This window comes from Octopus sinensis, linkage group LG17 (assembly GCF_006345805.1).
Source record: "Octopus sinensis linkage group LG17, ASM634580v1, whole genome shotgun sequence".
In the NCBI taxonomy this organism is placed as follows: domain Eukaryota; kingdom Metazoa; phylum Mollusca; class Cephalopoda; order Octopoda; family Octopodidae; genus Octopus; species Octopus sinensis.
The window spans coordinates 9,892,948-9,903,599 of record NC_043013.1 but is presented as its reverse complement, the minus strand read 5'-3'; positions in this window follow the sequence as shown (position 1 = coordinate 9,903,599).

Genomic DNA, 10,652 nt, shown 5'->3' with positions numbered 1-10,652 from the left:
TGTTGTTATTGTTCTTGTAGTGATGGTAGAGGTAATAAGAGAGAAAGGGGTTAGCAAAAAAAAAAAAAAAAACAAAATGGAAGGCAAAAGCGTTGAACATGTAAACGTCGTTCCTCCCGCAATGTAATAGACAATCGGCTGCAGCCGCTGGATTGACAGCTTCTACAAGCCACTCCACGCTTTTAGTAGCAATTATCTTCCGGCTTTGCCTTCATTATCATTTCTTAATCAACAGTGATTACCCTTTGGCTTGTTTTCTGAAGACACACCAGAGAATTACCATCCTAAGGCTTTCAGCAAATTCTGAAATTCTGCTCTGTGTGTGTTTGTGAGGGAGAGAAAGAGACAGAGAGAAAGAGAGAGAGAGAGAGAGAGAGAGAGAGAGTGAGTTGTGAGTTGCCAGTCTGTGTATGTGTTGTATTACGTTGCACTGTGTGTGTGTGTGTGTGTGTGTGTGTGTGTGTGTTCATGCTGATAATAATTCTGTCTTTCTTTTTATATATTTGTCTCATTTTCTGTTTTCATTGTTCGTCAGTATGTCGGTGTGTATACATATACATATACATACATACATACATACATACATAACATACACACATATATATTGGTGTGTATGTATATATATATATATATATATATTATATATATAAAACCAAAAGTATATATCTTTGACTTATATATATATATGTGTATATATATGTCTGTATATATATATATATATATATATATATATAAATGTATATATATGTATAGATACATACATACATGTACTATTTATATATATATATATATATATGTATATATATATATATATATATGTATACATATATATATATATAAATGTATGTATGTATCTATATTTGTATGTATGTATGTATGTATGTATACAGACACGTATATGCCTATGTAAGTATATAAATGCATATGAATATATATGCATATAGATGTACATCCAGGCACAGATATACGTGTATACATGTATACACACATATATAGATATATCTAAACATATATATGTGTATGTATTTCGATAGAGAGACGAACTGACGGACAGGAACAGAGAAAGTGAGAGAGAGCGGGGAAAGAAATACAAACACACATGCAGATGTTCACACACACACACGCACACATAATCTTTGTCCAATTCTTAAGCTCAGAATTTCCTGTATTTCTCCACATGTATCTTCATCTATCTATCTATCTATCTATCTATCTATCTATCTATCTATCTATCTATCTATCTATCCATCTAATCTATCTATCAATTTCTTCCTTCAAACTAACACAAGGGGAAGAAAATAAACATTACAATTTTCCCGTTTGTTTCTTATATCTATTTTCTATTTGCTGGGCTTCAATCTTCTTATTGGATTTTAGTTTTCTTTTCGTTTTGCTATTGTACATCTTCTTTTTATTTATTGTTTTCCCATTCGCCAGAGCATTTGGCATTGCATTGAATCAACGAGCGAATGAACAAATGAAAGAATGAAAGAGAAATTATTGAAGAAAACTGAAAGAAAGAATGAATGGATGGATGGAAGATAGTTGTAAGTGAATGAGAGAAATTGCTCTTCAGGGGACCATGAAAAAGAAGACACTTCTTTCTTCAACTGGAGATTATTGCTCGAGAACAACAGCTGTTGTAGCGGAGACATTCAGCGACTCATATATATATATATATATATATATAATATATATATATATGTATGTATGTATATATATATGTATATATGTATGTGTATATATGTATGCGTGTTTATATATGTGTGTATACATACAAACATACATACATACATATATATATATATATAAACACGCATACACATATACATATAAGTATATATACACATTACATATAGACATATATATATATATATATATACATATGTACTTATATATACACGCATACATAGATATTTGCACATACATACGGACATACTGAATATATATGTATATATATAATATATATATATATATATATATATATATTTTATATATATATATATGTATATATACATAAATAAACATATAGTTATATAGATATATATGAATGCATCTATGCATCTATGTATTCATCCAGCCATCTATCTGTCTATCTTTCTCTCTCATTCTCTCTCTATATATATACATACATATATATATATTTATTTATGCTTGTATATGCATTTAACCAAAAACAAGAACTAGATAACTACCCAACCTTATATTTCTTAGCAACATGTTTTTCATCATCATCGTCCTCTTACATCTGATCATTAGAAGGTATATGCATACACACACACACACACACACACACACACACACACACATACACACAACACAGATACACACACACACACACACACAGATTTCACAAGGTAAGACCACGGCGTTGAGGATGATTAATCCAGGGCCGCTGCTGCTACAAATATTGATGATAGCAGAAATATAACTGCGCCATGTAGAGTGTAAAGTTCAGTAGACCCCCATTTATTGTTGTTTATCTTGCAGTTAACTCCCAACCAAGCGAAACCATTCTCTTCGATCAAAGACATTCGAGCTATCATCATTTTGTTCCTTCTTATTCACGCTTAGTGTATCGGTGAGATTTAAACACAAAGTTATACCTTGATCTGCATAATGTATATTTTTCAAAAAATACCACTCAGCCGATGTGGTTGGTCTTAGATCGCTTAATATGTTTAAATTTTACATGTTTTTGCCAGCTAATGGCAAGGATAACTCCAAATAAAAGTAACGTTTGTTTTTACTAACTATAGGTACGTAATCGATTTTCCAGAACATTTCGTTCCAAAATTTTTTCCTGAGTTAGACACCTCAAAATTAAGCAAATATTAAGTACACTTAAGTAACTAAATGAAATACAAGTACTTTATATCAGTATAACCAATACAAATGTATGACCATAGTATGTGCAAGGTACAGTGAAACAGAGCGAGCCAGGATACTAGTCTGAAGGCAGCAGGAATTGGAAGGTCCTACTCATAAATTGGTGTAGATTATAAAAGGCTTCTGATAGTTAGGGACTGAAATGTCGGTATTTCTTCTGCATTTTACAATATACAACTTTATAATAATTGCATACACTTCCAGCTTCAAAACGTTATTTTTGCATTTTTCTCATGCTGTAAGCTGTCTTTAGGATGATTTCGTTTGCTACTTCTAGCAGATTGTGCTACCGCTTAAAGAATCCTCTTATATTCCTGGTATTGTTCCCAGCCCTTGATGAAAAAATAATACAAAATGATTTGAATTTATAACACAAAGTAGAATTTACGATATTTAAAATGTCGGTTTCAAGTTTTTGCGAAAGTCCAGCAACTTTGAGAGAGAGCGGTAAATCACTTATATCGACCAGAGTGCTTAACTTGTATTTATTTTATAGACCTCGAAAGGATGAAAAGCAAAGTCAACCTCGGCACAGCAAAATTTGAACTCAAGATTGTAAAGAATGAAATTCCGCTAAAAATTTTGCCTGGTGTGCCGCCTGAACGATATTAGAAACATTAGTCTCAAATTTTGGCACAAGGTCAGCAATTTCATGGCCGAGTAAAGTCGATTAAATCGACACCTCAGTACATGATTGGTACATCCCGACAGGATGACAGGCATAGCTGATGTCAGAAGAATTAGAACTCAGACCGTAAAGATGAATGAAATGCCGCTGAGAATTTTGAACGATACTTAAAATATTAAAGAACGCAAGAGTTTAAAACTTTTAGCTTGGCATAGCGTCCCTGTCTCTCTAAAATTGGCATACACTCACAAGGTTTGAGTAAGATTACAGTAAATGCTGTTCATTTCTATGCATTCACAATACGAAAGGTAAAGGGCACTAGAAGGACTTGATAAATTTCTTATGCCCGGTGGATGAAAAACAAGAAAAAGAAGTATTTTTGTCGTTTTCCGATAATATTCAAGGCGTGTCTCATACTTAGTATTTTGGAAAATTTCATATATTTCACAGCGGCTATCTATGTTTACCGCAGCCCCGTTTTTATTCTATCATTCTAAGCTCCTCCTTTCCAAATTATTTTACACCTAATTATTACCACCATTTTTTTTTCATGTTTCTATTAAACTAATCGTCAATAAAAATCAAAATTTATGTAGTCAGGCACCTTAATATATATCCATCTACTTTCGTTCTCTTACAATATCAATTACTTCTCTCTCTCACTTTGTGTATATATATATGTAGGTGCATTTATATGTATGCATGTATGTCTGTATGTAGTGTGAGTATATATATATATATATATAATATATATACATATATATATTAGAGAGAGATGATTAGATAGATAGATTTATCTATATAATGTATGGTGAGTATATATAATATAGATATAATATATATATATAGGAGAGAGATAGATAGCTAGATAGATAGATAGATAGATAGATAGATAGATAGATAGATAGATAGATAGATAGATAGATAGATAGATAGATATTTTTCCTTACGCACACATAACATTTACACACACGCAGACGTTTTCTCTCTCGTTTTCAGCCTCCTTTCTCTCAGTGTTTGATTTCCTTTACATTACCTCCCCCTTCTCCCCTCTCTCTTTCTTCTTACGAATTCTCTTCCACTCCTCTCTCTCTCTCTCTCTCTCTCTCTCTCTCTTCTTACGAATTTATCACTCTTTCTTTGCACTTTTCTCTAAGCAATACTCAGTCTCTTTCTCTTCTCTGGGCTCTCTCACTCATCCCAATCCCTTCCACTTCTTTACGCGCACAATCTGTTTCAGCTTTGCCCTCCCACTCCCTTTCCCACTCTTTCCTCCTTCCTCCTCTTCTCTCACTCCCCCTCTCTCTCTGTACCTGCTTCTTTCCCTGTCTCCGTACTTTCACTTTCTCCTCAAAATGGATCTCTTTTATTCACCTCCGTCTTACCCCTTTCATTTACTCTCTCTACATTTCCTCCCTTTCCCTTTTGCTATAAGCAATCCTCCCACCACTCCCTTTTCACCATTCTTGGTCAAAGCACTAAAACAAGGTGGTATCATCATTATATTGTTATTGTTGTTATTATTAGTTTTTATCATCATTATTATTATTATCATTATTATTATTATTATTATTATTATTATTATTATTATTATTATTATTATTATTATCATTATTACTATTATTATTATTTTCAGTTCGAGACGCAGGTGAATTTTCGAAACTTAAGGTTGGACGATGTTAAATGCAATCAAATTACAGCCAGTCAGCAAATATGGCGACTGAATATCACCAGCATCAACGCCACCACCTCCCTCCTCCAATATTATTATTATTATTATTATTATTATTATTATTATTATTATTATTATTATTATTATTATTATTATTATTTAATGTTCGCTCTGCGAACACCGAACATTTCATGGAAAAATAAACAAATAAATATACAAAAAAATATAAATAAAAAATAAATAAAAATAAGAGAAGGAAAGGATTGGTTTATTTGTTTGTTTTTTTATTTTTATTTTTGCTTTTGAAAGCAAATGCTGAAAGACAAAAGATGACAAAGATGATGTGTTAATACAAGCGACTGGCGACCCCTGGTGGTGTGCGTTAATATAACGATCTGTGTTACGACCTACTTCCGGCAAATCGTTTTGCGCCATGTCGACTCCAAGCGGATCACAGATCAACGCTCGATCCACTTCGTCCATTTTCACCTCGTTTCTGGTCGACCTTCACAAATCAGTTGTGATTTTAATGAATGCCTAACGCTAGCACAGCCAACACCACCACCACCACCATCTTGTGCAGTAACGCCATCACCACCAGCGCGGTACCACTACTACTGCCGCTAGTAATCTCTACTACCAACAACACCACTACGTTCATCATTGACACCACCACTACCACCAGCACCACCATCACCACCAAAACTACCACCCTAACACCAACACCACAGCTATCAACAACAGCAACACGACCAACACCGTTTCCATCAACAACTCCACCACCACTAACACCATCACCACCACTAACACCATCATCACCACCAACACCACCACCTTTACTACGACCAAGACAACCAACACTACCACCATCAGAGAGAATACTACCAGCACCACCATCACTAAGACTACCACCAACACACCACCATCACCATTAACTACTAAAACCAGGACTACCACCACTAATTACAACACTACCACCATACCATGGTGAATACCACCATCACCACCACCACTAACACCATCATCACCACCAACACCACCACCTTTACTACGACCAAGACAACCAACACTACCACCATACCATGGTGAATACCACCATCACCACCACTAACACCATCACCACCACTAACACCATCATCACCACCAACACCACCACCTTTACTACGACCAAGACAACCAACACTACCACCATCAGAGAGAATACTACCAGCACCACCATCACCACCACTAACACCATCACCACCACTAACACCATCATCACCACCAACACCACCACCACCACCACCATCTCCATCGCCACCAGAACCATCACCACTACAACTAGCACCACCACTACAACCAACACCACCACCACTACAATCACCATCACAATCACCACCATCTCCATCGCCACCAGAACCATCACCACTACAACTAGCACCACCACTACAACCAACACCACCACCTTTACTACGACCAAGACAACCAACACTACCACCATCAGAGAGAATACTACCAGCACCACCATCACCACCACTAACACCATCATCACCACCAACACCACCACCACTACAACCAACACCACCACCACTACAACCAACACCACCACCACTACAATCACCATCACAATCACCACCATCTCCATCACAACCACGACCATAACCACCACAACCACCACAACTACCACCATTTTCTCCACCCCACCACCCCAACCACCACCACCACAAACACCACCTCCACCACACACACTACCTCCACCACAAACACTACCTCCAACACAACCACCACAATCACCACCACCTCCACCACAACCACCACAATCACCACCACCTCCACCACAACCACCACCACAACTGCCACCACCACAACCTCTATCTTCACCACAGCCACCACCACAACCACAACCACCACCATCACAACCACCACTTCCACTAATACTAACAACAATATTGCTTCCAACAATGCTACTTTGACAATCACCACCACCACCACCACCACCAACAACAACAACAACAAAGAACAGGTTGTTTGTAACAACATCACCACAACCATCAGCATCACCATCAACAACAGCAATACCGGGAAAACCGCGAGTATCACTTCTGTCAGCATCATTACCACCATTTCCAACATTACCACCGCCTCCATCGCAACAACAACGAATACCACCGTGTTATTATGACGAATACCAGCACCAGCGCCACCATCATTAACGTTATCACCAAAACCGCAACCACCACCAACACCACCTTCATCAATACCACCAGTAAAACCAAGACTACCTCTGATACCTTCTGCAACACCGTCCTTCCTATCGACATCATAAGCAGAACCTTTACTATCATAGTTTGCTGGACCACCGCCGATATCACCTTCAACACCACGAAGAATAGCCTGGGCGTCTCTATGTGGAGAGTTACAATGCTAGAAATAAGAGCCAAACATCCTTGAAATCTCAACCTAACACTCAAAAGTAAAAGAAAGAACACAATGCTTGAAAGAAAGATGGACTGACAATGGCTAGGAAGGTTTTCTTCATAGGTCTGCCGAATCAAGAGCAGAACTAGTATTCGTTTCTACTCTAGGCACAAAGCCCGAAATTTTGGGGGAGGGGGCAATCGATTACATCGACCACAGTACGCAACTGGTACTTAATTTATTGACCCTGAAAGGATGAAGGGCAACGTCGACCTCGGCGGAATTTGAACTCAGAACGTAAAGACAGACAAAATACCTATTTCTTTACTACCCACAAGGGGCTAAACACAGAGAGAACAAACAAGGACAGACAAACGAATTAAGTTGATTACATCGACCCCAGTGCGTAACTGGTACTTAATTTATCGACATCCAGCATTTGCCTGGAATCCTTTTTTATCGACCTCGGAGGGTTGAAATGCAAAAGTGATTTCTGCCAGATTTGAACTCAGTACACAATGAATCGGAAAACTGCATCTAAGCATTTTGCACGATGCGCTAACGATTCTTATTCATTATTTATTTATTGCCCACAAGGGGCTAAGCATAGAGGGGACAAACAAGGACAAAGGGATTAAGTCGATTACAACGACCCCAGTGCGTACTTGGTACTTAATTTATCGACCCCCGAAAGGATGAAAGGCAAAGTCGAACTCTGCGGAATTTGAACTCAGAACGTAACGGCAGACGAAATACCGCGTGCTAACGATTTTGCTGGCTCGTCGACTACTTAATAATAATACTTTCTAGCTTGAGCACAATGCCAGCAATTTTAAGGTAATGAGGTTAGTCGATTTTAGCGTCTTTTCTGGTCACTTTTCTTCCATATTTTGGCAAAATACCAACAATTTTCAAGGGGGTGCGGTAGTCGTATACATTGACCCCCAGAAGTCGACAAATATTTCATTTTATCGAACCCGAAAGGATGAAACGGCAAAGTGGAGAATGGCGGTGTTTGAATGCAGAACAGAATGACTAATGCTGCTTCTTCCCGGGCAATGATGAGGAAGACATTCATCATCATCATGGTAAAGGTGATGGTGATGATGAAGATAATAATGGTGATAAAGAGTGCTCGACGATGACGGCGCTGATGATGGTAGCAATAACGAAGATGACGCTGATGATAATAAGGACTACCAAGATACAATGATACAGTTGGTAGAATGCGGCATGTGTTGCTAGTTCCAATACTTCCCAAATGTTCAGTGGATTATTTGTCAGATTAAGCGTGGCTTGACTGCATCCCGGTGAAAATGATTTGGTAATTAGTCACCATTCGACACCGTTATCCGTGTGTGTGTTTGTGTTTGTATGCGTGCGTTTTTGTGTGTGCGCGCACTTGTGTAGGTTATTTTGTACTGATATGTTCAACATCAAGAGTTCAATAGGCGCAGGAGTGGCTGTATGGCAAGTAGCTTGCTTACTAACCACATGGGTTCGGGTTCAGTCCCACTGCAAGTGTCTGCTACTATAGCCTCGGGCCAGCCTAAGCCTTATGAGTGGATTTGGTAGACCGAAACTGAAAGAAGCCCGTCGTATATATATATATATATATATATATATATATATATATGTATGTATGTATGTATGTATGTATGTATGTATGTATGTATGTATGTGTGTATATGTTTGCGTGTCTGCGTTTGTACCCCCACCATCGCTTGACAACCGATGCTGGTGTGTTTACGTCCCCGTAACTTAGCGGTTCGGCAAAAGAGACCAATAGAACAAGTACTAGGCTTACAAAGAATAAGTCCTGGGGTCGATGTGCTCGACTAGAAGGCGGTGCTACAGTATGGCCACAGTCAAATGACTGAAACAAGTAAAAGAGTAAAAGAGATCATTTAATGTAACGCTGCCAAGCAATTATTATTTTTTTTACTCGTTATATATTGGTAGAATAATAACAACAATAGATATTTACTGATGAATAGACTTTATGCAAAAAATAGTCAAATTTATTATAAAATCCATTTTGATTCACCTGACAGCTTATTTACACCAGCTTTCGTGAATAATCCAACAATCGGATTGTATATAACTACACACAATGATTGCTAGCTTTTCCCAATTAGTATAATTGGCAATTTCTTAAAAGAAAAATGTCTATATTAAAAAACTATCTCGTTATGTCAATCATTTCCAATATTAACAGTTCCCACTCTTCCACATTTTATTATTATTTTTTTTTATGCTGATAAGTAGCTTGTAGATACTAGTGGTTTTAGTAGTAACGATTGTAGTTCAGAATGGTTTAATGAAAAATAAAAATAACATAAATACTAAGTTAAAATTGTAGAAGTATAGAGTTACGTATAAAACGTTTTATCGACAATAAATTCAGTTTACATTCTAGCGGAAATATAAATATATAAACTGGTTTTTATCACTACATTTGATGAGCTGCACTTTACTCACTCAAACGCATTAATATACACATACACGCACACTTACATGGAAATGCAAATATATACATATATGTGTACACACACACACACATGTATAAATGAATTATCATATTTCATTGGTATAAACATGAAATTCTACAGGGTTAATTCTTTGAATCCTTTAAAGCTAACGGAATGAGAAAATATTTCTCTCTACGTCTCTCTTTTTTTCTGTGACACGTATACCCATATATCTACCTATCTACGTATCTGTCACTTCATCCATTCCACTATCCGTCTGTCTGTCTGTCTGTCTGTCTGTCTGTCTGTCTGTCTGTCTATCTATCTATCTATCTATCTATCTATCTATCTATCTATCTATCTATCTATCTATCTATCTGTCTATCTATCTATCTATTTATCTATCTATTTAATTATCTATGTGTGTGTCTGTGAGCACTCGCAAAACATACTGACAAGCACACACGAACGAATTTATGCAATTATGCATGCATGTTTACCTCTGCATAATCGTTACCTCTATATTGTTCACGTAGGAAACCAGGTGTAGTTGTGGTTGTGTGGTAAGAAAGTTAGTTACGCTTACTACATCGTT